The sequence below is a fragment of the Lactuca saligna genome, chromosome 5, assembly GCF_052625555.1.
Source record: "Lactuca saligna cultivar CGN05327 chromosome 5, ASM5262555v1, whole genome shotgun sequence".
NCBI lineage: Eukaryota > Viridiplantae > Streptophyta > Magnoliopsida > Asterales > Asteraceae > Lactuca > Lactuca saligna.
This window is the reverse complement of record NC_136421.1, coordinates 56,611,927-56,621,967: the sequence shown is the minus strand read 5'-3', so window position 1 is coordinate 56,621,967 and position 10,041 is coordinate 56,611,927. Positions and strand designations below refer to the sequence as shown.

Sequence of the window (10,041 nt, the reverse complement as noted above, 5' to 3'; positions counted from 1 at the left end):
GGATGCATGGCTGCGACTCGGCGAGTCGTATATGTGACTCGACGAGTCTGGTCGCGAGTCACTGGACTGGTCCCTTCATGGTGTGTCGAGTTGAGCCGTGAGTCACAGGGGGTGACTCGGTGAGTTGGGAGCTGAACTCACCCATGTTAGGACTCGGCGAGTTAATGCCCTGACTCGGCGAGTCCAAGGTAATCTTCATAGATCAAGAACAGACTCGGCGAGTTGTTCATACAACTCGGCGAGTTGTTCATACAACTCGGCGAGTCTTAGCATATGTGTTCTTCGGATGAAGATGAACTCGACGAGTTGTTCATACAACTCGGCGAGTAGGATGAAGGAGTTGAATGACAGATTAGAAGATGAGCTCGTCGAGTCATAGCCCAACTCGACGAGTAGAATCAGGGATCTAGGACAATAGTCTGGACAGGGACTCGGCGAGTGGAGATCCACTCGGCGAGTTGGGTCAACTAAAAGTTGACTTCGAATTGACTTAGGGCTAGACCAGGTGTAAAATGGTCTTTTTACCCAAAGGACAGTTAGCAGTATATGATTAAGTATATTGTGGGAATTACAGCCAGGGAGTTTCCGGAGCAGCAGCAGCAGTAGTAGGTGATCAATTCCCACACAGACCAGCAGCTATTTCGAGGTGAGTTTCCTTCCAGTAGTAACGGGTCTAAGGCACCAAGGCCGGCCCGTATAGATGAGACGTTAGTATTATAGTGTGGGCCGAGCCCGTATCTATTAGTTGAGTTGATTATGATATATGCCAGTATGATAGAATTGTTTACACTTGTTGTCTGTGCGATACTTGTATGATATGAGTTGGCGGTTGAGTGTGGGCGAGGCCCGTATCTCTCCGAGAATGGAGTGTGGGCTAGGCCCGTATCTCCCAGATAGCGAAGTGTGGGTGGGGCCCGTATCTTCACGAGTGTGGGCGGGGCCCGTATCTCTCAGAAAGTGAGGTGTGGGCGGGGCCCGTATCTTCACGAGTGTGGGCGGGGCCCGTATCTCCTAATTGCATGTTATTTGTTAGATGCTTGTATGGTATGGGATATTATGGGGGAGCTCACTAAGCTTTGTGCTTACGGTTTCAGTTTTGGTTTCAGGTACCTCCTCAGCTAGGGGAAAGGAGTCGGCGCGGTAGCAGCATGTCACACACACCCTCTTCGGTTTCCGCATTTACGAGCTTTTCTGGGATTGATACTCTGATATTCTGATTAGTTGTATGTTTTGGTGTTCGGACATGGTTCAGTTTATATTATGGATGATCGAATGATGTTTTAGCTATTAATATTTTCTAAAGTAACGTTTTTAAACAAAAAAAAAAATTGATGTGAAAATTAGGTCGTTACAAAGGTGGGTTAGATCTGATCCCACATCGGCTGGGAAGGAGAACTAAGCATTCCTTATAAGGGGTGTGGATACCTTCTCTATCACAACGCGTTTTAAAGCCGTGAGGGCAGCAGATCCCATAAGAACTCTGCAGTTAAGCGTGGTCGGGCGGGAGTAGTACCGGGATGGGTGACCCCCTGGGAAGTCCTCGTGTCGAGTGGCCCAAAGCGGACAATATTGTGATACGTGCCAGAGGGGGGTGTTACAAATGGTATCATAGCTAGGGCATGGGTCGATGTGTTTGACAAGGACGTCGAACCCTATAATGGGGGGTGAAGGTGGGTTAGATCTGATCCCACATCGGCTGGGAAGGAGAACTAAGCATTCCTTATAAGGGGAGTGGATACCTTCTCTATCACAACGCGTTTTAAAGCCGTGAGGGCAGCAGATCCCATAAGAACTCTGCAGTTAAGCGTGCTCAGGCGGGAGTAGTACCGGGATGGGTGACCCCCTGGGAAGTCCTCGTGCCGAGTGGCCCAAAGCGGACAATATTGTGATACGTGCCAGACGGGGGTGTTACATATGGACTCTTTGGGAATGGTACACGAGATAATCTCATACTTAGCCTTTCTCTTTCCCATGGAAAAAGAAATCTTTTCTGGACTTCCAATGTTTCCATTGTCAATGTCCATGGAAGTTTGGGAGGTAGATCTTCCAATAAAATTTTCTTTACCAGTGCGCCAAATCATTGCTAATTCAGCAACAATTAGCAAATAGGTAAGATCAATAAGGGTCACGTCGCGATATGTCATGTAGCAGTCTTTAACAAACTGACTATACGACTCGGGAAGTGACTGAAGAACCAAGTCAACAACCAACTTCCTTGATACAACGACTCCTAACATTTCTAGCCTGTCAATGAGTGACTTCATCTCCAAGACATGTGCACACACAGAACTTTCATCTTGGTGTTGGCTTGCCAATAGGGCTTAAGTGACCTTGAACTTTTCAAGTCTTTGAACTTGTGGGTTAGGGAGAACTATTGGAGGAGGTGGAGGAAGTGAAGTTCCACTGCAACACGAAGAAGGGATTAATCTTTCACCTTGATTGTCTTGTGGAATATCATCTTCATGAGGAAAGTTTTTTTCATAAGATTCGGGAAGACCATAGTTGTCTGAACTAGACATCTATAATGGGAGAAATTCAAGTTAGTTGATTTAAGTCCTTAAAATAATACCCAAATGGAATATTAAGGCTAGAATCCAACACAATATTCTACAATTCGGAAGAGGGATACCATAATCCAATTGTAAAATATTTGAAGGTAGGTAAATGACAATTTACCAATTTCCACCATGAAAAACGAAATTGATTATTACGTTTTAAATGAATTGAAATTCCTAGATTCTTTTGAGATTCATTGAACTTTTCAATGACATGTTTAAATCTCGATCATGCCCTTTAAATTTGTGATTGGGATGCCGATGATCACAAACAAGGTGTAAATAACCATGAAAATTTGCTTGGTACACTTAATGTTACAAATCATCCAATCAATGTTCCGGTTAACCACACACGCTCCATTGATCAATGATTAACATCAAGCTACCATTTGCCACACACTGCCAGTCCCAGATTAGTGTGCTAGTTAACCACACACGCTCCACTAACGACTTAACAAGGTGCAAATTGAAATTTCATGGGTTAGCACCAAATTTACATTTTTCCTAAGTAACTAAGATTGAGAATTTATAAGTGTTTAGTTAATTGGTATTTTCATTATACTTTTAATGAGAATTAATGTCCTATCCTACCCGTTTGACTAACGACCCTCCACCAGTCAAGGAAACGGTGGGTGAGAGTGGACACCTATTAAACCACCATTTTTATAGGCAGTAACCTTATACACCCTTATAGACCGGCTTTGTGAATGAGGTCTACTAACGGTAAGGTTGACTTTTAATTTGTACATATATAATACATTAGACTTTTAGTTTTATATAGTATAATGTGTATTTTAAACATTTAATATACTAGGTGGTTAAATCTATTAATAAATTATATTCTTAATTTAATTAATCTTAAACCATGTTATTATGGATTTATTAAACTTCTCTCTTAATGAAACACTTTAATTAATTTAATAAAGTCCATATTGTAACAGCCCGAAATTCAGGTACAACCATTTAGCCCTTCATCTTTTCATAAATGTCATATTGGCCCTTTTTGTGTTGGGCGAGTACGCTGGGCGTACAAAGAGTACGTTGCGCGTACTCGCGCGCTTAATTGAACGCGTTGTCACCCGGGTACGATGGGCGTACCTAAGGTTACACCGGACATAACCGGTCCAAACCTAAAACCCTAATTTGGCTTGATGGCTATAAAAGGAATGAGATGGCCTTGTCCCTCAGCCACCATCCTTCAGAAAGAAACCCTAAGAGAGCTTTTCCTTCGTTTTTAGCTTGGGTGTGAGTCTTCTAAGCTTCAAGGTGTCATTTCAAGGTAGCAAAAGAGAAGAGGAGTCCATTATGGAGGCTAGAAGTTGGTGGACAAGTGTAGATCTGAGGATATCAAAGGCTGGAGCTTCTTCCTGAGGTAAAAAGTTCGGATCTTGCCTTGTATTTCTTATGGTGTGCTTGTTGGACCAATTTCTAGGGTTTTGGTCCCAAAGATGGAGACTTTATGAGCAAGTAGTATCCATTGGCCTAGATCTATCATATTCTAGGTCTATTTGAGTTGTATTCATAAAAATGTAATCTTGGACGAAAATATTGAGCCATGCATGAGATCTAGATCTTTAGAGGAGAAATGAAAGGTGTTAGAGGGTGTAGGAGCCTTTACAGCCATGCCAAGGATTAAAGGTTTTGACTTTATGGGATAAGAGGCTTAAGGAGAGCCAGATCTGGAAGTTGAAGGAGTGTCTTAACTATTTAAGACCAAAATTCATGGTATGGATGAATCTGGGACTTACGCTGAGCGTAATTCTCAGTACGCACAGCGTAAGGGGTTGAGACCCCCGATTGTGGTTCATCGATGTACGCCCCGCGTACAGAAGCTGGTACACCCCGCGTATTGTTGTCTGTTGACTTTTGTTGACTTTTAGGGTTTTGGTTAATATGTGGACTTTGAGTCAAGGAGGGGTGAAATGGTCTTTTACCCCTCTATGGGATAATGAAAAAGGTGTAGCCTAGTCTTGGAAGCCTATATTAATTAGAATAATATTTCATTGTGATTAGGCGGGGTCGGGTTGTTGTTTCGAGATTTGGAGATATCGAGCACGTGAGATTCTAGACTTCTTATGAGGTGAGTCTTCTCAGAATACTGTACCCGGAAGGGTATCTATGTGTGACCGGAAGGTCGAATATGTTATAAGCTGTATGCATTGTGTATAATTAAGTTAACCGTTGTATGTGCTATGTATGCTATGCTTGATATGGGCCGGAAGGCATTATGTTATGGGCCGGAAGGCATTTATGTTATGGGCCGGAAGGCAATTTGATGTGGACCGGAAGGTCAGCACGGGTAGGACTGGAAGGTTTACCGGGTCGGGACAGAAGTCCCCTGAGACACATGGACCGGAAGGTCATGGCCTGGAAAGGCGTATGTGTGTAAGTAGTATTTTGGGGAACTCACTAAGCATTTATGCTTACAGTTGTTGTGTTATGTGTTTCAGGTACTAGCGAGGATCGTGGGAAGATGTCGGCGTGATCTGTACACACCGACGAAGGATTTATTTTATGATCTTGGGATTTGACATGTTTTGTATTATGATATGATACATTGGATTTTTATGGCTTGATTTGGATGAAAACATGTTTTAAGAAATGAAAATTTTGTTTTGAAAATTCACGTTGTTACAAGTTGGTATCAGAGCCTTGGTTTGAGGGATTCAGGTGCACCTTCGGGCGTAACTGAACTCAAACTGAGGATTTGAGAAAAAATTTCAATAATAAAAGCATAAAATTTTCTAAGAGATTTTGTGATTACCAAAGAAGAAGCAGTGTGTACGGTCAGCCAGCGCCCGAACGGTAAAATCCCCAAAATACCCTTACAATATGTGTTATGAGATATGCTATGATATGTTATGCATGCTAAAGTAGACTAGGTATTCATATTAGGATTAGAGTGGCCTGATTTGTGATGCCTTAGTCTAGGGGAATCCTACTGCTATGAGATGCCTTGAGAGCGAGTAGGTAGCCTATGCATAGCAAGAATAGAGTAGTCGCGTTCCGGGGTCCAAGGAGGAGGACTTGGGGTGAATGTTGATGCGATGTAATCAGTAGTATAGGGCCCACTACTGAAGACACCGGATCAGTGGGCAACCCAAGTAAGAATCCTTTGGGTATCGGAGGCCAAGTAGGGTTGCGTTATCGAGTGCGAGTATGCTCGATTGAGTCTCTGACATTTTTATGTTGTATTTCAGAGGCATTATGGTTGGGACACGCCACAGACCCGAGACGAGCGGTGTGAGTGACGAGGAGCTTCGTTAGATGATCCACGATAAGGTGGCTGCGGTAATCCAGGCCGAGATTCCGAAGATGTTTGGGTCTATCAAGACCATGCTGTTGGAGACTTTTGATAAGCGGTACGCCGCGGTGACTGAGGCTGTAGCCGCTGCAGCTACAGCAGCTGTGGCTGCTGCCAGAGCTTAGGGAGGTGACTCGTTGTTGTTCTGGGAGTTCAGCAACACAAAGCCACCTGAGTTTGATGGGATGCAGGATCCGATCGCTACGATGAGATGGGTTGCTGACATTGAGGGATGCTTCTATACGTGTTTATGCCTGGAGCATCTGAGGGTACGGTTTGCTTTGAACCAGCTTCGCCTAGGAGCGAAGGATTGGTGGAAGTTCGTGACGGCGAACTTCACTCTTGCAGAGATTTTAGTAGTGACTTGGGAGAGATTCACCACCATGTTCAGAGACGAGTATGTTCCTCCCGGTGGAGAGGGAACGGTTGATTCAGGAGTTCATGACCCTCAAGCAGGGTAATGATTCAGTTGTTGTGGTCACCCGAAAGTTTCATGAGAGGGCGATGTTCTGCCCTGAGCAGGTGTCTACTGAGTAGGCACGGATGAGCCGATATTTGGGTATTATGAGGAGGGACATTTGGGAGTTCGTATCGAACTCGAAATATCGGACATTTGCTGAGCTTCAGGTAAATGCCCGGAAGAGGGAGATTGAGTTGGAGACTTAGGCCAAGGAGGAGGCCAAGTCTCAGACGATGGATCGGCGGCCGACTCAGTCTCAGCTGGCAGCCAAGCGGACCAAGTCCGTCGATTAGTGGATGGGAGGCCAGAAGGGACGCACTTGCGGAATGTACGGAAAGGGTCATGAGGGGGCCTGTCGATCAGGTGCTTGCTACAAATGTGGCAAGGAGGGGCACATTGCCAGGGATTTCCCCATGGGATTTATGGTTTGCTTCCATTGCAACCAGATCGGCCATCGGAAGGCCGAGTGTCCTCAGCTTCACCAGGGATCAGCACAGGGATCTGCGCCTACTGCTAGGGTTACCGAGACTCGACCGGCGAAGGCCGAGGCTTCGAAGGCTCATGGGAGAGCTTTTCAGTTGACTGCGGAGGAGGTCCGCGCGGTGCCCGATGTCATGGGTGGTATGTATTCTTTCGTGTATTTATTTTTATGCTGAGATATTGTGCTTATATTATGATATGTGTAGGTACTTTTCTTGTGAATTCTGTACCTACCTTGGTATTATTTGACTCGGGTGCGAGTTGGTCTTTTGTATCTTTGGCTTTTAGTCAGCACATCGATATTGATCGGGAGGTGATGAGTCGACCCCTGAGGGTTTCCATAGCTGATGAGAAAGCGGTATATACCACCGACGTGATTCGAGGATGTGTGCTCAAGATTTTTGGTGTGAAGTTCCCTATAGATCTAGTTCCTATCGCGATGGGAGATGTATGTGTCATTGTGGGCATGGACTGGTTGAGTAAGTTTGGAGCGTTCATTGACTGCGAGAGACAGTTGGTGACCATACGAGACCCTAGTGGGGGAGTGCTTACTGTGTATGGCGAAGGGACACGGTGTGGGTCAGCGTTTTGTTCGGTTGCCAGGGCGAGACAGAGTTTGCAGCAGGGCTGCATTGGATTCATAGCCTAGTGATGGATACACGAGTGGCTGCGGTGAGGCCAAGTTCGGTTGACGAGGTTCCGGTAGTGTGCGAGTTTCCGGATGTTTTTCCCGAGGAACTGCCGGGCGTGCCACCGGAAAGACAAGTGGAGTTCCATATTGACTTGATTTCGGGAGCAGCACCTATCTCCAAGGCGCCTTATCGCCTCGCGCAACCAGAGATGCAGGAGTTATCCTCGCAGCTTCAGGAGCTGTTGGGGAAGGGGTTTATTTGACCGAGTAGCTCACCTTGGGGAGCGTCGATCCTTCTTGTCAAGAAGAAGGATGGTTCACACCGGATGTGTATTGATTACTGGGAGTTGAAAAAGTTGACGGTCAAGAACCGGTATCCGTTACCTAGGATCGATGATCTGTTCGATCAGTTTCAGGGGGGCATCTTGGTTCTCCAAGATAGACTTGAGGTCGGGTTATCATCAGATGAGGGTTCAGGATGAAGATATCCAGAAGACTGCATTTAGAACTCGTTATGGACATTACGAGTTTGTGGTGATGCCTTTTGGACTCACCAATGCCCCACCCGTGTTCATGGATCTCATGAACAGGGTGTGCAGGCCGATGCTGGATCGGTCGGTGATGGTATTCATTGATGATATTTTGGTATATTCGAGGTCTAAAGAGCAGCATGAGGAGAATTTGAGGGAGATCCTCGGAGTTCTGAGATCGGAGAGGCTGTATGCCAAATTCTCCAAGTGTGATTTCTGGTTACGAGAGGTCCAATTCCTAGGGCATCTTGTTAACCAGAAAGGGATATTGGTCAATCCGGCCAAGATTGAGGCGGTGATGAGATAGGAGGTTCCGAGATCACCCACTGAGATCAGGAGCTTTCTGGGATTGGTCGGCTATTATCGGAGGTTTATTAGGGATTTCTCCAAGATCGCCATGCCACTTACCAAGATGACCCGGAAGGGTGTTTCATTTTCATGGGGTCCGGAACAACAGTCCTCATTTGAGACACTTCGCCAGAAGTTGTGCGAAGCCCCGGTGCTCACACTCCCGGAAGGGATGGAGGATTTTGTGGTATATTGTGATGCATCAATATCTGGGTTAGTGGCAGTGCTTATGCAGAGGGGGCACATTATAGCGTATGCATCGAGGCAGCTGAAGCCTCATGAGTTGAGATATCCCACCCACGATCTGGAGCTGGGGGCTGTGGTGTTTGCCCTCAAGATCTGGCAGCATTATCTATATGGGGTTCGGTGTACCATATACACGGACCACAAGAGTCTGAAGTATTTGATGGATCATCCAAACCTGAATATGCGCCAGAGGAGATGGTTGGATGTGGTGAAGGATTATGATTGTGAGATCCTATACCACACGGGCAAGGCTAATGTCGTAGCCGATGCTTTGAGCCATAGGACGGAGAGCTCCCCGATTCGAGATGTTTGTATGAGGTTGACGGTGATGACTTCGGTATTGGACACCATCCGAGGGGCCCAGGCTGAGGCTGCGAGACCAAAAAAACCGAAAGAGGGAGTGGGTTGTCGGGCAGGTATCGAATTTCGTTACCGATAGTCGGGGACTTATGACATTTCAGGGTCGGATTTGGGTACCGTTTGTGGGCGGGACGCGTACCATTTTGATGGAATAGGCACATCGATCGAAGTTCTCGATCCATCCCGGGGCCACTAAGATGTATTTGGACCTAAAAAAGGAGTATTGGTGGCCCTGTATGAAGAGGGATGTTGCATGGTTCGTCGAGAGGTGCCTAACTTGTCGCCAGGTTAAGGCCGAGCACCAGCGTCTGCATGGTAAGCTGCAACTGTTGGAGATTCCTGAGTGGAAGTGGGAACAGATTACCATGGATTTTATCACCAAATTACCAAGGACTGCGAAATGAGTCGATGCAATTTGGGTGATTGTGGATAGGTTGACGAAGAGCGCTCATTTTCTTGCTATCAGTGAGAGCTCTTCTGCTGAGAAGTTGGCAGAGTTGTATGTGAGGGAGGTGGTATCGCGACATGGGGTTCCGATGTCGATTGTTTTAGATCGAGACGTACGATTTACTTCCAGATTTTGGAAGAAGTTTCACGAGGAGTTGGGTACAAGGCTGCATTTCAGTACCGCATACCACCCACAGACGAATGGGCAGAGTGAGCGGACGATTCAGACGCTCGAGGATATGCTCCAAGCGTGTGTTTTGGATTTTGGAGGGAGTTGGGACACCTATTTACCCTTAGCAGAGTTTTCATACAACAACAACCATCATTCGAGCATTGATATGCCACCTTTTGAGCTGTTGTATGGAAGGAGGTGTCGGACCCCCATCTGCTGGGGTGAGGTGGGGCAACGGGTAATGGGTAGTACGGAGATTATGCTTCAGATGACAGAGAAGATACAGCAGGTCAGGAAGAGATTGTTGACCACTTAGAGTCGCCAGAAGAGTTATGCGGACAGGCGTCGGTCCGAGCTCGAGTTTCAGGTTGATGACCTTGTACTCTTAAAGGTCCCTCCTTGGAAAGGAGTGATTCGATTCAGGAAGAGGGGAAAGTTGGGGCCTCGATATATTGGACCTTTCAATGTAATCGCGAGGGTAGGCAGGGTAGCCTACCATTTAGATCTA

General features: G+C 46.1%; 1 pseudogene; it reads left to right on the top strand.

The window, feature by feature from the left end:
• The first annotated feature begins 1,436 nt into the window (after positions 1–1,436).
• Positions 1,437–1,554, top strand: LOC144999349 (5S ribosomal RNA; annotated as a pseudogene).
• Positions 1,555–10,041: the final 8,487 nt, after the last annotated feature.